Genomic DNA, 21,264 nt, shown 5'->3' with positions numbered 1-21,264 from the left:
CCTTTAGAAATGGAAACATACAGAGGAAGGTGAGCTCCAGCGTGGTAATGGCACGTGATCAAAAGTCAAGAGGGTGAATAATTTATGTATAACAAACAAATGAAAGAAACGCAACCGAAAGAACCAAACTTTATTATCTTATGGTTTAACGAGGGTTTCAGTCTTGAAACAGATGGAAAAAAGTATAATAAGCTGTTGGTTATCAAAGTTGTGCCTCATCTACTTTCCTATTTTCACAGTTCACTCCACATATTATCTTACATAATTAAACAAATTAAATTGAGAAATACTGTTACATTTTATTGCATTTTAATTTTGCGATGGAGAAATTATTATACAGATAGAGGCAAATACAAATTTTAATACTGATATAGTGAAGGATGTTCTAAATTCAAAGAGTTTGAATTTTTTTCTACAAGCACGCAATAGAACTCGCATTAAAAATTCAAAAAACGTTCTCAATTTGTAGCTGTGAAGATGATAGTACATCAAAAGCACCTAAATGAAAAACATGGTCTATTCCAGAGAGAATGTGATGCCAAGAATATCATCAGAAAAAGTCTGAATAATGTAGTCGTTACTTCGAATATCATTGCTTTTGCGTTATCATGGTGTTAACAGCCATACATCCCGATTTCTCACTAAATCTTTAACAAAGCCATAAAGTTTCCTAAAATACTGATTAACTTTGCTAATCAAGTGTATCCAACAATAAATTCGATCACTCCAGCCACTTCTGCAGTGGCTCCCGCTCTTGTCATTCTAATTTTCCGCAAAGTCGTAAACTGTGCTCGTAATTTCATTCCCGGCGCTGTGTGAGCATAACGTCCAGGAACGCTACCCCAGCCCAGTCAAATGCGTTTTACTGATTCGTCCCGAATCCCGATAGCTGATTTACCGATCCGAACGAAATTCGTTCATTAAAATTCCATTTTTACGACCATATAAATTACGCTCCTCGCAAATGCTGAAGAGTTAACAATCGGTCCAAGATTACGGGGACCATTGCGTGCAGACCTCCTCCCACAAACTGTCGCCTGGCGAATCAGACAATAATCTCCAGTGGGGGGTAAGAGGAAAATGCCTAAAGCAGTTTTTTCTTCGGAGCTTAAAGTTTTCATCGTCCCTTTGCTGGAAGAACAGCCAACATCAAAGGACACGATGTTTGAAAACTTTAAAGTTTCCAACTTTTAGCAGACGGGTCATCCAGCTCAAGTTTGTCGAATAACTTGAGGTGGAGTTGAACAGCTTAAGTATATTACCCAACTGATAAACATCATAGCAAACAACTGATATTTACTTAAGGGTAAAATCTTCGGTATACCAATCCGTGTGGTCAATTATTGATATTTTAATGAAACTCAACATATACAGGGTGTTAGGTTCGTGAGTGCAAACTTTTTAAAGGGTGATAGAGGGCCATAAATGGTGAAAAAAATTGTTCTACGCATATGGTCAAATCTCAACCGTTACGTAGTTATTGAACATCCCATGTTTTTGACTCTCATTGCCTTAACTTGCTATAACTTTTTGCCTTTCTCGTACACTAAGTGTACTGGAAAGGCTTCACTCCAAAAATGACTTTTTGATAGAAGGCCCGGAGGGTCGAGTCACATATACCAATCAACTCAGCTCGACGAATTGAGGTGATGTCTGTGTGTATGTATGTGTGTATGTGTGTGTACAAAAAACTCACATCACTTTTTGGCAGTAAACCTCAACCGATTTTAATGACCGACGGTTCATTCGACGCGGAATCTGGTCCCATTGTTTCCTATTGAAAATGGTTCGGATCGATCCAGCCGTTCCGGAGTTATGGCCATTTAGGTGTTCCGGACCGGTACCCCAGGAAGGGGCTAGATATGAAAATGCTACAACCCTATGCATGCGACACATAAAACCGCGGCATTTTCCATAACCTGATGAACGGTATGCAGGAAAATACTCTCATACCATATCTGAACCGGTAGTGTTCCAGAACCGGTTCCTGGTGTCCCGCCGGAAGTGGCCAAATTTTAAAGTGGAGCAAACCTATGCACGCGACACATCAAATCGCGGCTTTCTCGATAACCTGATAAACGGTTAGCAAGAAAATAGGCTCACACCACATTAGAAACTGCAGGTAATGTTCCGGAACCGGTTCCGAGTGTCGCGCCGGAATTGACCAAATACAAAAGTTAACCAAACCCATGCATGCGACACACCAAATTGCGGCTTTTCTGATAACCTGATGAACGGTAAGCAGGAAAAGAGTCTTAGACCATATCTGAACCGGTGGTGTTCCGGAACCGATTTCGTGTGTCCCGCCGGAAGTGGCCAAATACATAAGTGAACCAAAGTAATGCATGCGACACATCAAATTGCGGTTTTTTCGAAAACCCGATGAACGATTAGCAAGAAAATAGAACCAGACTACATTAGAAACTACCGGTAGTGTTCCGAAATCGGTTACAGTTGTCCCGCCGGAAGTGGTCAAATGCAAAAGAGAACCAAACCCATTCATGTGACACATCAAATCGCAGCTGTTTAGGTAATCTGATGAACGGTTTTGGACGAATGTGGAAGGAAACCAAACACATGCGTGCGGCTCAATAAATACCGGCTTTTTCGATAACCTGAAGAACGATCAGCAAGAAAATAGTCTCAGATCACATTAGAGACTACCGGTAGTGTTCAAGAACCGGTTCCGGGTGTCCTGCTGGAATTATTAAAATGTAAAAATGATCCAAACCCATGCATGTGACACATCAATTCATGGCTTTCTAGGAAATCGGGTGAACAGTTAGAGGAAACTAGTTTCATGCCACATTTGGGACAATTGGTACTGTACTGGTTCCAGATGTCTCGCCGTAAGTGGTAAAATGTAAAATTGAACCAAACTCATGCATTCGGTGCATCAAATCACGGCCTTTTCGATTACCTGATGAACGGTTAGTAAGAAAATAGGCACAGACTACAAAAGTTACTACCGGTAGTGTTTGTGGTTCCGGGTGTCCCGCCGGAAGTGGCCATATACAAAAGTTAACCAAACTAATGCATGCCACACGTCAAATCGCGGCTTTTTTGATAACCTGATTACCGGTTAGCAAGAAAATAGGCTCAAACCACATTAGAAACTACCAGCAGTATTACAGAACCAACTTTGGGTGCTTTGCCGGAACTACGAAAGTGAGCAAAATCATAGCAAACGATAGATATGTGTAATTGTTCTCTTCATCATGACAAAACTAAAGTGATCTCAGAACTCATCAAATCACACCATTTCAGATTTCTACTCATCCTTACAGTCAACGTTGTATGGGAAAATTAAAATTTAATCGCAACAACCCTGAACATTTTTTTTCAATCCCCTTTTGTGTCTAAAGTTACTACACAAAATTCTGATGTGACTGGTTGCGCCCTCGCGCTCTGTAATGTGGTTGAAATTTTATTGGGATTTAGTTTGGGAAATTTCACTTGCTTGCATTTTTTTTGTTCAATTTTACATGGATCTTGTAATCAGCGATAATAAAATATAGCCTGAAGTGTACAGAAAAAACTTTGTCGGCGACCCCAAAGTGATCTGTGGTTTTGAAAAAGGTTATATCTTAGCTTGTAATCATCGTCTTCATATTGATTGGCCTCCAATGACAGTGAAGGTGGTCAAGCAGTCAACTGAGAGCTCTGATATTTTTAAGCTCTGCCTATACGTTGAACATAACGTCGGAATATGCGTCATCAATAAGTTTTTCTATTCGATAATGGCTTTGATAAAATTCTTGCTTTTCTCAATAAAGTATTCTCAGGATTCAGGAACACTTTGGCTTACGTCGACATCATGTGTACATATTCGACGAGAAAGGCGCTATCACCACTAGGTGGATTAATCAGGGTTTTTTTTTCTTAATGGCCCACCAACTACCCCCACATAAAAAAGCTCAGTCGAGCCTCCTGGTAGTGGACACCTTATAATGTTAATACACACAAACAATTCATACTTTCTATAACATAACACTTAAGGTATAGTAGAAGGAGCAGCAACAAAAGTCCCAGTGGATTTAAAATCCTTTGAAGGGACTTAGACGAGACAAAACATGAAATAATACTAAGAAGAATGTTAAAAGGAAGTTTATGGTGATTTATTTATTTATTTACACTAAGTCAACAGGTAATACAAGTCACCCCAATGACACTTATCTTACACTTAAAGACTGAGACGGTACCTTACATAATTCACGCTTAAAACTACACTTATTTGTCTTACGTGAAGCATTAAAATCAAAAACAGAATAACATTTACCCAAGTAACACAACCTGTTATACTAGTGTTCAATATACAAGCTTCATACAAACGCCTTTATTTTGTTGCATATACGCAAAAACTTAAAATCGTACACTTATATTACCGAAAAAGCGCAAAAAATGGCGGCTTATAAAACATCATTGATGTTATAAAAGATGTTTTTCAGTACACCAATAAAACAACTATTTATGTATTCAAGATGTTTTTTTCTAACATTGCAAATACCAACTTGTTTTAGCCTAACTAACAGAAAACTTATAATTTTGTCAGCTGGTCCTCAGAAAAATGAAATACTTTTCTACAAGTATCGGATGACTTAAAACAATTTTCAACCATATTGCTCATATTGTGAATAATTATGTCCTTGTGCATTGATGCCGTGTAGTATGAATAAAATTCATGTGCCATTCAAAATTTATCGTGGAATCAGCATAAATACGCGTCACAAATACATTCGCTTGATATCCGATTTAATATAAGATAACAAGCTTTCTCATTTTGAGATGGTTTGTTAAATTTCGTATTATGTTTGCCAGCATACAATATGGAGGCTTCCTAATACAGTGCCGGTAAAAACTTCAAACCATTTTTTTTTCAAAATTATTTAATTTTCTGATCATGATGTTACTAAAAAGAAGAAGAGTACACAGAAATTAAAGCTTTAATTAAAGAAACATTGATTCTTAGACTTCTTTATTTCCATACATGATAATTCTCGCATTTTGGATACAACTATCAACAAACGTTGGAGAAATTTTTTAAATGTATCTTTATTAAATAAAAGTATACAATTTGTATACGGGTAATGTAATGTCCAATTTTAACTAATAACTCTTCAAATGATTAAACCGATTTTATGTTTAAGCATTCAGAAAATAATATGACGTGTGCATATTTTTAACAAGCACTGTTATTTATCGGACCTGTTCAAGATTGATCCAACATTAAGATAAAACGTTTAAAATACATTTCCTGTACTTCTATATAACAAGTTTGTAGAACATGATTTCAATTGGTTTTATTACTTTGAGAATACGTCATACTAACAGGTTTCAAACAACTAGCTGCAGAACCTTAAGCACGAAATACATATTTGTAATTTGTTTTGGTTTGGAATACCTATTTTCAACATCATAACAACAATAACAAATCTGAGGTGAAGTGGCAAAATCCAAATGAACAAATTAATTTATTCACGATTATCTGCGAGGTATTTAGTTCAAAGCATGTATTCAATCATGTTTTTGCGTTATAAAGTAAATAGTGAAGTCTACTGCTAGTAATTGCACGAATTGGAGTGAGACTAAGATGATTTTTCACTAATATTTCGAGGTGAGTACTACATCCGAGTTATCAAATTAACATTGAATCTTCGGATCCATAAAACTCGTTTGGCAGACGAATATGCGTGCTTTCCAAAAATAAAAGCTGTTTTATAATGAATAGAATAATAAGTGTAAAGTGACAATATTTGTTTAATGTTCAATTAAAGTGGAAGAATGTGACACAGAATAATGTAATGTGGAAGCACGCTGTCAGCTGAAATGGTTTGGTTTTAACGTAATTTCAACATAAAAGCAACATGTGTTAACAAGTTTTTACTCAGTGGTGTCTAATATGTGCCGCTCGTTGACTTCGTATAATCTGTAGTTGGAGGAACAAGACGATATAAATATCTTATCTTGTCAACGTAGAAAATACATAAATATAACTTAAGACACTGCTTATGAGGTTATTGGCAATTTGTTATCGAAAAACACCACTAGAACATAATTACAACTAAACATGTTTACAGTTTCGTTAATAATACAATATTATAACGTCTTTTTGAATTTTAATTTGCGAAGATGTTTTCTGTGTTACTTGGGTATTGAACACACGGGACATGCTACGAATCGGTTCGTGTTGACCGTAATTAGTCCTAGCTGAAGGAAGACGTAAAAATGAGTGTGTTCGCAGATTCCGGCGGCGTGCGTTGATGTTTAGCATGCTCAAGAGTGATGGGCAGTCAATATTGCCCTGCAGGAGGTCTCCGACAAAGCATGCTTGAGCAACATTTCGCCTTGCAGCGAGAGGTTCCAAATGTATGAGTAGGCAACGGCTCTCATAACTCGGTAGGTCATGCTGATTCCTCCACCTGAGGTGGCGTAAGGCAAAACGAATAAACTTTCGCTGGATTCGCTCAATTTGCTGTACGCTGTTTTCGTAGTAGGGGGCCCAAACGACTGCCGAATATTCCAGAATAGGACGTACAATTGAGCAGTATAACGATTTCAAGCAGTAAACGTCCTTGAACTTCTTGGCAAAGCGGAAAAGGAAGCCGAGCTGCGACGATGCTTTCCCCACGGTATAAGCAACGTGGTCCTTGAATGTCATTTTGGAGTCAAGGAGAATCCCCAAGTCCTTCACTGTCAAAACACGATGCAAATGTACTCCTGCCAAAGCGTACTCGTAACGGAAGGTTGTTTTCTTGCGGCTAAACGAAATGACAGAGCACTTCGACACATTTAGGGACATTCGATTAACAGAACACCAACCAGCAAAAGCTTCCAGTTGTTGCTGCAAAAAAACGGCATCGCGGGGTTCCGCAATAGTGGAGTACAGCTTCAAATCGTCGGCATATGAGAGTTTCATGCAGTTGAGGATCGAATTGACATCATTCATATACAGCAGAAACAGAAATGGACCGAGGTGACTGCCTTGCGGTACGCCGGATGATACTGGAAACGGGGAAGAAACATGATCACCAACTTTCACGTGCATACTACGACCGATTAAATAGGAGTGAAGCCAGATAAGGAAGCTGTTGTTCATTCCCAATTTCTCGAATTTGGCGAGTGCGATTTGGTGATTCATTTTGTCAAAAGCGGCGGAAAGATCCGTGTAGATTGCGTCCACTTGATGACCATTTTCTATCTGTCGAATCAAATGCGAAGTGAAACACGTCAGGTTTGTGGTCGTTGAGCGTTTGGGCATGAATCCGTGCTGGTCCAGCGAAACATGATGAGAAAAACGCTGCAGATTTGATCATATTACAGGAATTCATTAATTTTTCTTTTAAGGTGCAGTTTTAGTTTAATTTTGAAGATGTTTCTGTTTTTAATAAGTTTTAAATCATTTGGAAATCAATTGTACTTTTGTGGTCCTATGAACGTTATTCTTTTTTGGCCAAGATTAGTTTTTGCCCTAGTGCGAATCAAATGATATGCTTGCCGTGTATTATGTACGTTATTATTTAATGTAATAGGTAAATTATTGTGTACATCTTCATTATTTATAAATATCATGAACGAATATACAAGTTTGAAGCTCACACAGACCGCGAATTGGAAGGATAGAATGATTTCGATTTTCGTACAATCTAACTGTGGGGTACAATCGAGGAAGACTGAAATAGTAGTTTACGCAACAAGGTGCAGAATGACGATTTTTACAGCACGAGTCGTACATTTATCCAACGAGGCTTGCCGAGTTGGATAATTACGACGAGTGCTGGAAAAATCGAGTTCTGCACCGAGTTGCGTACAACGTTTTTTGCAATTTCATAAATTACCCTTGAGGATAGTTTTTAACAAAACTTTTTCATCAAACTGCACACTGATGTTCATAGCCATGTTTAAGAAAATCAGAACATAACAGGTTACACTGTGCAGTTGTCACAATTTTTCAAAACTGCGTCCAGAAAGCATCAAGAAGTTGACCAAAACTGAAAACAGTGCTGTAATGGTTCATTACGCAACGCAAATCAGTGCTGTAATGAGCCATTACAGCACTGTTAATTTGGTGTGGGAAAGTAGGCCTTTTCCTGTCAGATTTGCGTGAGGTAAAACAGCCTATTACGATGAGAAATTTCAAAAATATGTTTTAAGCAACGGTTTTGCAACACTTGAAGTCTAGCTAGTTTGGATTTACATGCATTTCCCCAAACTATATTAAGATATTGCATCATAGAGTGAATGCAAGCATAATAATACTTTAGAAGTGCACTGCCGTTCAACGCCCGATTGTCCCATGTTATATGGGAATCCCATATAACATGGGACAATTATGCGTATAACGGCAGTGCAGCCGGTGACACAAATGCCTTAACTTTCCTTATAATACCACAGAGAACTGAAACTTTATTCTCAATGTTCGCTATGTGATTGACCCATGATAATGTTGGGTCTAAAACAATTCCTAAATATTTATACTCATGAACTAATTCGATTACAGTTTGATGCAGTTTAGGATTATTTATTGGTGATGGTTTTTTTCTTGGTGAATGAAATAGCATGAATTTTGTTTTTGAAAGGTTAAGTGAGAGGAGATTCGTACAAAAATAATTAAAAAGTACACGAGGATCATGTTCAACATCATGAACAATAGCATTAGGACACGAACCGGGGAAAAATATGGCTAAGTCATCAGCGAAAAATCTGGGAATACCCTTAAGTTTAAGCTTGCCAATATCATTTATATAAATAAGAAAAAGCAGTGGACCTATGTTGCTTCCTTGGGGCACTCCAATGTTAATTCCAAGTGTTTCACTTATTGCATCATCAATCGCAACAAATTGTTTTCGGCCTGTCAAATAACTTTCTATTAGTCTGTTCGGGAGACCCCGAACTCCATAGCAGTCTAGCTTTTGTAAAAGAATTTTATGGTCCAAGGTATCGAAAGCTTTCTTTAAATCTATGAACAGACCTCCAACAACATTTTTGGCTTCAATTTGTTTAGTAACAAAGTCGACTAACTCCACAACAGCTGTAGTGGTGCTGCATCCTTTTCTAAAGCCGTATTTAAGTGGATACAGAACATTATTTGTTTCAAAAAATGAGGATAATCTGTTAACAAGAAGTTTTTCAAATATTTTATTGAATATTGATAACATGGAAATTGGACGATAATCACCTGATTTGAAAATTGGAATGACCTTTGCCAGTTTCAAGCAATCTGGATATACGCCAGTTGAAGCCATTGAATTGAACATTTCCGATAGAATCCGTGAGAATTGCAAACAATTGCTTTTGAGTAGCGATGGTGGAATATTGTCGGCCCCAGAACTTTTGTTGGAATCTAAGTCTTTGATTATCAGAAATACCTCATTGGGATTTGTAGGTTGAAGATAAATTGAGTTAATTACAGATGTTATATTCTCGCAAGGGTTCGAATCTCGGGTTTCGGAGATGTTCTTCGCTAAGTTTTTACCTACTGTTGCAAAATACGTATTCAAAATATTACACGACTCTTCAGTCGTTGTTGCTGGAACTCCGTCAGCATTTTTAACCGTAATTGTTTGCTTTCCTTTAGATCGACCAAATATTTTATTTATGTTGTTCCACATTTCGGAGTGACATGTTGTGCTAAGTAAATTTTCAAAATATTGTTTTTTACAGGTATATTTGGCATGTTGCACTTTTTTACTAACATGATCCAGCATCTGTTTAAGATTGAGATCATAAGGATTACGTTTCAATCTCTTCAAATAGTTATTTTTTATTTTGATCAATACGCAGAGGTCAAACGACATCCAAGGGCAGTTTCTATTTTTTAATTTGATGTTTTTTGACACAGTTTTGGTGCATCTAGAAGGAATTGTGTTATAAGCATTTTGTATATTGACGAGGGATTCTGAAACGCTTTCCACTTCATTCACTGTACTCAAAAAATGTTCAAATTCAGCTTGTAATTGTTGATGATTAACTATTCGTTTGGTTACAACAGTTGAAACTCTACCAGTGTACTCTTTTAAAGTTGAAATAACTGGAATATGATCACTAACATCAGAAAATATGGTGTCATTGCGCAAACGGTTCAAATCATCTTGCCGACAAACGACATGATCTAGCAAGTTGTTACTTGAAGGTCTTGTCTCAAAAGTATTAGTGCAGAGCATAGCATAAGATTCAATCAAAGTTTTATACCTGATAACAACGTTATTATGTATTAAATTCATTGGTATATTCACATCTCCTAATATGAAACAAGGATGACTAGGATTTGAACTGCTAACCCATTCTTCAACCTTATCGAGAAAACAATTTACATCGAACGATGGGGGTCGGTATACTGCATGAACATCATAAAACAGTCAAACTTATCGCAATTTTTTTACCCTTATTCGAAAGATTGTTGAATTTTCTATCAAATGGCTTCTTTGAATCGATAAGTTTAGTTAAACAACTAAGTTATCTAGAGCAAAATAGCTTAAAATAGTGTGCTTTAATTTGTTTATGTCAATTATCTATGAAACATGCGTAATAAATTAAAATTCTTTCTTTGGCAAAGTTGTTGCCCCTAATCCACTCTACAATTCGTTCTTTGGCACCAAACTTCTAGCTCTTATCGTTTTCTTGCCATTTCGATTTAAATGTGCGGCACAGTGCGCAAAAAAGTGCTTACGTTGGTTGACATTTGAAAATTTATGACCTGAAATGCGATGTTTAAACCGAGATTGCAAGAAAACGATAAGAGATAGACGTTTGATGCCAAAGAACGAATTGTAGAGTGGAATAAGGGCCACAACTTTGCCAAAGAAAGAATTTTAATTTATTAGGCATGTTTCAAAGATAATTGACAATAACAAATGAAAACACACTGTTTTGAGCTATTTTGCTCCAGAAAACTTAGTAATTTAATTAAACTAATCGATTCAAAGATGCCATATGGCAGGCAGGGTTAACAGTAAAATTCTGACAGGAATTCCGCAAAAATCTTGACAGGGAATCTGAAAATCAAAAATCTTAAAATTATTCCAGAGGAATCCTAACAGGAATTCCGGAGGAATTCTAACAAGAGCTACGGAGCAATTCTAACAGGAATTCCGGAGATATTCTAACAGAAATTCCAATGTAATCCTGTGAGTTCATCCATGGGAATGCTAACAGGAATTCCGAAGGAAACCTGACAATAATCCTGACAGGGATTCCAGGGCAAATCCTGAAAGCAATTCCAAGGAAATCAGGACAGGGATTCCAGTGCAATTCTGGCAGGAATTCCACGGGATTCTCGACAATAATCTCAGCAATATCCGGGCAGAAATTCTAGCGGTATCCAGGCAGGAACTTTACCAGAAACCTAGCAGGAACTCCAGACGATTTCTGCCAGGGATTCAACGAAAATCCTGACAGAGAATCCAATTTAGATCCTGGCAAGGAATTCAGTGGAAATCCTGACAAGGATTCCAGTTGGAATTCTGACAGGGATTTCAGTGGGAATTCATTCTGGATTTCCCAGAAATCCCTGTCACGAATCCCTGTAGGATTCTGTAAGGATTCCTCCAGAATTCTTGTTAGGTTTCCCTCGGAACTCCTGTTAGGATTTCTCCAGTATTCTTCTCAAGATTCCACCGAAATTCCTTTTCGTTTTTCCCTGTTATCCCTGTTAGGGTTCTCTAACAATACCTGTCAAGATTCCCTTACAATTCCTGCCAAGATTTTCCCTAGAATGCCTGTCAGGATTTTCCTGGAATGCTTGTCAGGGTCTCCCCGGAATCCCTGTCAGGATTCCACCGGAATCTCTCCCAGAGTTTTCGCGGCATCCTTCTCAGAATTTCTCCGGAAATTATGTTAGGATTCCTCCCGAATTCTTGTTGTGTTTCCTTCGGAATTCCTGGAATCCTGGATTTCTTCGGTATTCCTATCAGGATTCCCCGGGAATTCCTTTCTCTTTATCCTTGTTATCCCTGTCAAGGTTCCCTTGAAATTTCTGCCAAGATTTGCCCTGGAATTCCTGTCGGGACTCCCCCGGAATTGTTTACAGGATTTCCCTCGAAGCTATTCTGTACAGCATTTCGTCAAATTTGAACATACTATTGAAAAAGTATCTGAATCTGATTTTGAGCGATATTTTCACTAAAATTATATATGTAGGGTGCAAAAGGGTAAAATGGGATACTTTTTGAACTCAGCACCGCATACCATCACTGTCATTCGATTCAGAATAAATGATAATATAAAACTTGTCGATTAGTTAGTAAAATATTCTGCAGCAAACTACATTATAGAGATCTGTTTGTCAAAATAACTTATATAGGACGAAATGAGGTAAAATGGGCCATTACTCAGGCTTGTCACAGCATGGCCACATCATCATTCAATGTTGTAGAGCTGGTTACATCTTACTTGTCCAATAATAAGCTTAAAATATTGCAGCATTCGAAGCTATAAACGTTATATATTCTTCAATATTACTAAAGGTGAAATGGGGAAAAATACGCCACTTCTAAGACTGAGCACAGCATGATGTTACCGTCATTCAAATTTGTAGATATAACAGCATGAAGTTTCATGATTCATGTACAAAAAATCTGAATGAATTGAAGTTACAGGCATATATTCATTAAAACAATAAATATAGGGTGAAATAGGGCAAAATGGGTCACTTATAAGGCTCAGCACTGCATGAGCTCTTCATCAGTCTATTCTGTAAAGATAATAATATCATATTCGTCAATTTATATACAAAAACAAAAACAGCGGCTGATTTAGGGTAAAATGGGGCAAAATGAGCCCCTTCCCGAGGTCTGCACAGGATGAAACCATAACCATTCGATTTATCGGCCCATTTTCCATGGAAAATGCATCAGTTCGAGTTTCAAAACCAGCGGCTTCTAAATAAGTCCGATTACGGGCCCGTTTCTGCCCACAGTGCGATGGTTTGTTTTGATGGATTTAGCTAAATTTTTGACACGTATATTTTTAAAAACTTTTGTTCTCAGTTCTTTACAAAGTTTCACAAAATCAAATTTCAGAACTAACAGGAAGCTTCTATAATTATTTAAAAAAATATTCATAGTTTAGTGATTTTTGAATGTTTTGCCTATACCCTAAAGAGCCCATCAAACTGAAACTTACTCAATTTCAATGCCTCAATAGGCCGATGCAAATATTATTAACCTTAATAGAACGTTGGGCGGAAACGTACATTCGACTAAAGTGTGAATCCAGGCGAATCGGATTAGTCATTAATGTGTCGAAGACAAAGTACATGATGGCAATGGGCTCCAGGGAGGAATCTCCGCGCCTGCCACCCCGAATTTATAACGACGGTGATGAAATCGAGGCGGTTGAAGAATTCGTGTACTTGGGCTCACTGGTGATCGCCGACAACGACACCTGCAGAGAAATCCAGAGACGCATTGGGACAGGAAATCATGCTTACTTTGGACTCCGCAGAACTGTACGATCGAAAAAAGTTCGCCGTAACACAAAGTTAACTATCTACAAAACGCTGATTAGACCGGTAGTTCTCTATGGGCACGAAACATGAACCCTACGTGCAGAGGACTAACGCGCCCTTGGAGTTTTCGAACGGAAGGTGTTGCGTACCATCTACGTCGGAGTGCAGATGGAAGACGGGACTTGGAGAAGGCGAAAGAACCACGAGCTCCATCAGCTGCTGAGAGAACCAACCATCGTCCATACCGCGAAAATTGGGAGGCTATTGTGGGCGGGTCACGTCATCAGGATGTCGGATAGCAACTCGACTAAAATGGTTCTCGAGAGTCATCCGACCGGTACAAGACGACGTGGAGCGCAGCGAGCTAGGTGGGTTGACCAAGTGGAGGACGATCTGCGGACCCTACGCAGAGTGCTGAACTGGAGACACGAACCAGACCATTTTTGGAGCTTTAAAAAACGCACATTTTCGTACGCTGAGAATGTTGCTACGTCATTCCGTTCAAAAGATATTGATGATTTTCTAGAAAAAAATAGGCACTTTTCAAGTATTTTTCACTTGAGTTACAAAAATAACACCCCTCCAATTTTTTTTATTTTTTTTTATAACAACATTTCTTCTTTTGAGTGCGAGCAAAAGATATTTTTTATGTTTGCCCCAACCCGTCATAACACCTTTTAAAAAAACTATGATTTTTTTTTTAAGAAAAATGCCTATAACTTTTGAACCAAAAGAGATAACGACCATCTCAGCGCACGAAACGACGCGTCTTCAAATGCTCTACAAGTGTTTGTTGGGCGACTTTGATGAAAAATCGAAAATGAAAAAGTTAACGCCAGAAAACCGGTTTTTTCTTGAACCACCCTAAGCTTATTCAGAAAAATACCTCTAGATCGGTCAATTTTAAAGCTACATAAAAAGAGTCTTCAGCAAACTTGCTCAAAATTGATAGATCTACAACTATCTCAAAGAATGTATATAGTTATTCTTTTAAATAAAAAAGTTTGGTTACCAATTTCTTTGATAATATGGACCACCCTAATTTTCATGTATATTGAAAAGAGTACTTTATTTTTAGGAACAACTTTGTAGAAGACCATATTAATCTAGAAAATCATTTGAAGGCGTTGAATGCATCTTTCCTCGTAAATCTGGTTCGTGGACCATTGTGGAGTGGAATGAAGACGGCTACTATGTACAGCAGAGGCCACCCAGGCCTTAGCCTGATCGGTAAGGTAAGTATAATAGATCTTAGAAAATTTAAGGTTCCATCGTATTCCCTTTAGTCCATAGTACCTTACAGTCGTAATATTTCAAAGTACTGTACATCCCATTAAAGCTCGAGAATCCCCGAGGACAAATCTAATGCATGTGCAATGTGCAAACCACAATGACTGTGTGATGATGATGACACATGCTAACAGAATGACCAGAACCCTAGTTGAAATATAGTACTTTTTCGAGTGGATAACCACTCGGCCCGATATCTTCCTTATGCCGGACCGGATGGCTGACGACCACCAGATACTGGTCAGTTCCCTTTTGGATGGGATGCAGACGTGCGGTTGATGATAATATAGAATTGTGGTAGAAGTTCCAGTGCAGTGCCGGTGGGTGGATCACGTTGCCGGTGAATTATGCAAACATTTGTCGTAGTTAAGTTTTCCCATTAGTGCTTGAGGAGAGAACTTTCAGCTGAATGGGCTGTCACCCGTTTTGTAACAGTAGTGGCACTTCCAATGGCAGTTGTCTTCTTGTTAACAATTCGAGTTAGAGTGTTAACGAGGTCAATTTCTATGTATGATATTACATAATTGCAAAGCGAAATTAGTATCACATTTGTTTTAATTGCTCAAAGCTTTGCCTTATGCAGCTTAAACGTCAGTCGATTTTTTTTATTGTAATAAAAATCTATACATTCATTCTTGTATTTGACTCAATATTAAAAAAATGCAAGCCTACAAGAGGAAAAGCAATAAACCAAGTTTCGGATCTCTTCGGAATACTTTAAAGCGTTGATAAAAGGCATACCGTTCTTTTTATGGTCACAATATGAGCCATTACGTTTTCGGTCGAAAAAATCCATAACATTCCTCTAGCAATCCCAAACTCGATCCTTGGTGTATTGGCCTTCCACTTTGACTATATGTTTCATCTCCACTCTACCACCAAAGCCCGAGAAACCTCCAAGGCCCCAAAATGTAGCAGATCATAAAAATGCGATTTTTGCTCCGTTTCCCCGTTTCTTTTTCGTCCTTCAGTTCTTTCGTGAAAACCAGCCGTAATAAGAATTCCAGACCACGGCAGCGGCAACGCTGGGTATTGCTTTGTGTTGTCACTCTCGTAGGAAAATTTACAACTGCCAACCCCTTGCACCAGCACCGCAACGCCCTGGAGGGGTTTCCGTTATGATTTCTCATTCTTTGTGCACCCACGCGTATGGGCCCGCATGCTTTGAGCCAGACGAGGGACGATGACGAGGGTTGCATGGATGGAGCATATTGCTGCCTCGCTGCGCTGGTGGAACCCATCCCTAAAAGTTTCATGTTCAAGCAAGCGCATGAAACAATGAGCATAAAATAAATCTGCTGCACGCGTCCGATTCTCACACCAATTCGTTGGGCAAAGGCACGGCTGGGAGTGATGGCGGTTAGGTTTAATGTTTTATGTTATTGCTGTATGAATCATTTTTCTATGATTGCTTTACTTCCTGTTACTTTTTATTGATGAGGAAATACTCGAATCAAAAGAAGAACCTTTTTGCTTTTGGAATCTCTCAGAACTCTGTACGGAATTCCGCTGAGTTGGTGGTCATCTTAATCTTAAAAATTAGTCTCAGTTTGTCCAAATCCTGCTCAGCATTTCCTCAGAATTCAGCTCAGGATTCCATCTAAATCTGTTCAGGATTACCTCAAAACCTGTTTGGGATTCTCTCACAATCCTGTTCTGAATTTCCTCAGAATCCTATTCAGGATTCTATCTCAATCCTTCTCAGGTTTTAATCAGAATTCTGTTCAGGTTTTCAGTATTCTCTCGAAATCCTACTCAGGATTCACTCGGAATCATGCTTTCAGAACCCTGTTTGGGATTTTCTCAGAATCCTGATCGAGATTCTCTCAGAATCATGATTGGGATTCTCTCAGAATCGTGTTCGGGATTCTTTCAGGACCCTGTTTTGGATTCACTCTGAATCCGGTTGGGGTTTCGCTCAGAATCCGGTTTAGGATTCTTTTGTAATCCTGTTCAGGATTCCCTTAGAATCCTGTTTAGGATTCTATCGGAATAATGTTCAGGATTCCCTCAAAATACTGTTCAGGGTTTCCTCAAAATCCTATTCAGTATTCCTTCAGAATCCTGTTCAGGATTTTTTCAGAATCCTCTTCAGAATTCCTTCAGAATTTTGTTCAGGATTCCTACAGCATCCTGTTCAGGATTCTTTCAGAATCCTGTTAAGAACTTCTTCAGAATCCTGTTCAGGATTCCTTCAGAGTCCTGTTCAGGATTCCTTCAGAATCCTGTTCAGGATTCCTTCAGAATCCTGTTCAGGATTCCTTCAGAATCCTGTTCAAGGTTCCTTCAGAATCCTGTTCAGGATTCCTGTTCAGGATTCCTTCAGAATCCTGTTCAGGATTATCTCAGAATTCTGTTAAGGATTCTGTCCAGGATTCCTTCAGAATCCTGTTCAGGATTCCTTCAGAATCCTGTTCAGGATTCCTTCAGAATCCTGTTCAGGATTCCTTCAGAATCCTGTTCAGGATTCCTTCAGAATCCTGTTCAGGATTCCTTCAGAATCCTGTTCAGGATTCCTTCAGAATCCTGTTCAGGATTCCTTCAGAATCCTGTTCAGGATTCCTTCAGAATCCTGTTCAGGATTCCTTCAGAATCCTGTTCAGGATTCCTTCAGAATCCTGTTCAGGATTCCTTCAGAATCCTGTTCAGGATTCCTTCAGAATCCTGTTCAGGATTTCTTCAGAATCCTGTTCAGGATTCCTTCAGAATTCTGTTCAGGATTCCTTCAGAATTCTGTTCAGGATTCCTTCAGAATCCTGTTCAGGATTCCTTCAGAATCCTGTTAATGATTCCTTCAGAATCCGGTTCAGGATTATCTCAGAATTCTGTTAAGGATTCTGTCCAGGATTCTCTCAGAATTTTGTTCAGGATTCTCTCAGAATTCTGTTCAGGATTCTCTCAGAATTCTGTTCAGGATTCTCTCAGAATTCTGTTCAGGATTCTCTCAGGATCCTGTTCAGGATTCTCTCAGGATCCTGTTCAGGATTCTCTCAGGATCCTGTTCAGGATTCTCTCAGGATCCTGTTCAGGATTCTCTCAGGATCCTGTTCAGGATTCTCTCAGGATCCTGTTCAGGATTCTCTCAGGATCCTGTTCAGGATTCTCTCAGGATCCTGTCCAGGATTCTCTCAGAATTTTGTTCAGGATTCTCTCAGAATTCTGTTCAGGATTCTCTCAGAATTCTGTTCAGGATTCTCTTAGAATTCTGTTCAGGATTCTCTCAGGATCCTGTTCAGGATTCTCTCAGGATCCTGTTCAGGATTCTCTCAGGATCCTGTTCAGGATTCTCTCAGGATCCTGTTCAGGATTCTCTCAGGATCCTGTTCAGGATTCTCTCAGGATCCTGTTCAGGATTCTCTCAGGATCCTGTTCAGGATTCTCTCAGGATCCTGTTCAGGATTCTCTCAGGATCCTGTTCAGGATTCTCTCAGGATCCTGTTCAGGATTCTCTCAGGATCCTGTTCAGGATTCTCTCAGGATCCTGTTCAGGATTCTCTCAGGATCCTGTTCAGGATTCTCTCAGGATCCTGTTCAGGATTCTCTCAGGATCCTGTTCAGGATTCTCTCAGGATCCTGTTCAGGATTCTCTCAGGATCCTGTTCAGGATTCTCTCAGGATCCTGTTCAGGATTCTCTCAGGATTCTGTTCAGGATTCTCTCAGGATCCTGTTCAGGATTCTCTCAGGATCCTGTTCAGGATTCTCTCAGGATCCTGTTCAGGATTCTCTCAGGATCCTGTTCAGGATTCTCTCAGGATCCTGTTCAGGATTCTCTCAGGATCCTGTTCAGGATTCTCTCAGGATCCTGTTCAGGATTCTCTCAGGATCCTGTTCAGGATTCTCTCAGGATCCTGTTCAGGATTCTCTCAGGATCCTGTTTAGGATTCTCTCAGGATCCTGTTCAGGATTCTCTCAGGATCCTGTTCAGGATTCTCTCAGGATCCTGTTCAGGATTCTCTCAGGATCCTGTTCAGGATTCTCTCAGGATCCTGTTCAGGATTCTCTCAGGATCCTGTTCAGGATTCTCTCAGGATCCTGTTCAGGATTCTCTCAGGATCCTGTTCAGGATTCTCTCAGGATCCTGTTCAGGATTCTCTCAGGATCCTGTTCAGGATTCTCTCAGGATCCTGTTCAGGATTCTCTCAGGATCCTGTTCAGGATTCTCTCAGGATCCTGTTCAGGATTCTCTCAGGATCCTGTTCAGGATTCTCTCAGGATCCTGTTCAGGATTCTCTCAGGATCGTGTTCAGGATTCTCTCAGGATCCTGTTCAGGATTCTCTCAGGATCCTGTTCAGGATTCTCTCAGGATCCTGTTCAGGATTCTCTCAGGATCCTGTTCAGGATTCTCTCAGGATCCTGTTCAGGATTCTCTCAGGATCCTGTTCAGGATTCTCTCAGGATCCTGTTCAGGATTCTCTCAGGATCCTGTTCAGGATTCTCTCAGGATCCTGTTCAGGATTCTCTCAGGATCCTGTTCAGGATTCTCTCAGGATCCTGTTCAGGATTCTCTCAGGATCCTGTTCAGGATTCTCTCAGGATCCTGTTCAGGATTCTCTCAGGATCCTGTTCAGGATTCTCTCAGGATCCTGTTCAGGATTCTCTCAGGATCCTGTTCAGGATTCTCTCAGGATCCTGTTCAGGATTCTCTCAGGATCCTGTTCAGGATTCTCTCAGGATCCTGTTCAGGATTCTCTCAGGATCCTGTTCAGGATTCTCTCAGGATCCTGTTCAGGATTCTCTCAGGATCCTGTTCAGGATTCTCTCAGGATCCTGTTCAGGATTCTCTCAGGATCCTGTTCAGGATTCTCTCAGGATCCTGTTCAGGATTCTCTCAGGATCCTGTTCAGGATTCTCTCAGGATCCTGTTCAGGATTCTTTCAGGATCCTGTTCAGGATTCTCTCAGGATCCTGTTCAGGATTCTCTCAGGATCCTGTTCAGGATTCTCTCAGGATCCTGTTCAGGATTCTCTCAGGATCCTGTTCAGGATTCTCTCAGGATCCTGTACAGGATTCTCTCAGAATCTTGTCTCTCAAAATCCTGTTCAGGATTCTTTCAAAACCCTGTTCAGGATTCTCTAAGAATTCCGTTCAGTATTCGCTCAGAATTTTCTTTAGGACTCTCTCAGAATCCTGTTCGGGATTTTCTCTGAATCCTGTTCGGGTTCTCTCTGTTTTACTGTCTTCTTTGTCTTCTTTGTCTTCTTTGCTTTCTCTATCTTCACTGTCTTCTCTGTCTTCTCTGTCTTCTCTGTCTTCTCTGTCTTCTCTGTCTTCTCTGTCTTCTCTGTCTTCTCTGTCTTCTCTGTCTTCTCTGTCTTCTCTGTCTTCTCTGTCTTCTCTGTCTTCTCTGTCTTCTCTGTCTTCTCTGTCTTCTCTGTCTTCTCTGTCTTCTCTGTCTTCTCTGTCTTCTCTGTCTTCTCTGTCTTCTCTGTCTTCTCTGTCTTCTCTGTCTTCTCTGTCTTCTCTGTCTTCTCTGTCTTCTCTGTCTTCTCTGTCTTCTCTGTCTTCTCTGTCTTCTCTGTCTTCTCTGTCTTCTCTATCTTATATGAGTTGAGGCGATATTTTCTGCAATAAACGATACAAATACGAATTCGAATGTTATATTGCGAGTTTACTTTTGTAGTTATGCGATTCAGTTTTGTTTGTATGCGCATAAAAACATGATGAAATCTGTGCATTTTTATGCGAGTTTAGGTTGTCTGGGTATCTTCTCTCTTTTTTGTCTTCTCTGTTCTCTCTGTCTTTGCTGTCTTCTCTGGCTTCTCTGTCTTCTCTGTGTTTTTTTGTCTTTTCTGTTTTTTTCTGTCTCCTCTGGCTTCTCTGCTTTCTCTATCTTCTCTTTCTTCTTTGTCTTCTCTGTCTTCCCTGTTTTCTCTGTCATCTCTTTTTTTCTCTCAAACACTCAAGTTATAATTTTCTACTCTGTATTTACTCTCATCATTGTTGTCGGTGTCTTCTCTATCTTCTCTGTGTTCTTTGTCTTCAGTATTGACTCTAACCTCTCTGTTTTTGTTTTGTCTTTGCTGTTTGCTCTGTCTCCTTTGGTTTATTTTCCTCGCATTTTTTCAATATATGTGTTTTATTGTTTTTAAGTTTATTTAAAACGAAAATAAATCATCTGCCATTTTCATAATGAAAAGCATAACAGTCGACTCACTATATTAAGAACTGTCTGCAACAAACTCGTACTCGAAACAAATCAACCTACTCCTCCCAAGATTCGCGAAACAATGTAATGCCACTTTTCATTTCATTAGGATGACGTAACTTGACATTTTAGATAAAGTGCCAAGGCAGAAGTTGTTTCGTCTCATCCCTGTATCAGACAAACCATTGCATTGGAGCAGCAGCTTCCCATCTGCAGAAAAACGGATCCGAACAGCAGCGCATGGATGGACAAAAAAGTACAAGAAACAAAGTTTATTTCCGGTGCCTCCTCCGCCACAACTATAGTGGGTGGTAGTGTGTTAAAACTTGACAAGGGAAACAAAGTGCAAGGCGTTCATTAATTACATAACATGAAAACAGTGT

General features: G+C 39.3%; 1 protein-coding gene across 8 annotated transcripts in view; it reads right to left on the bottom strand.

The window, feature by feature from the left end:
• LOC109418028 (kazrin) overlaps positions 1 to 21,264 on the bottom strand; it is a 364,304-nt gene that overhangs the window by 226,973 nt on the left and 116,067 nt on the right. The window lies entirely within an intron of this gene.

This window comes from Aedes albopictus, chromosome 2 (genome assembly GCF_035046485.1).
Source record: "Aedes albopictus strain Foshan chromosome 2, AalbF5, whole genome shotgun sequence".
In the NCBI taxonomy this organism is placed as follows: Eukaryota; Metazoa; Arthropoda; class Insecta; order Diptera; family Culicidae; genus Aedes; species Aedes albopictus.
This window is presented reverse-complemented; position numbering and strand designations above follow the sequence as displayed.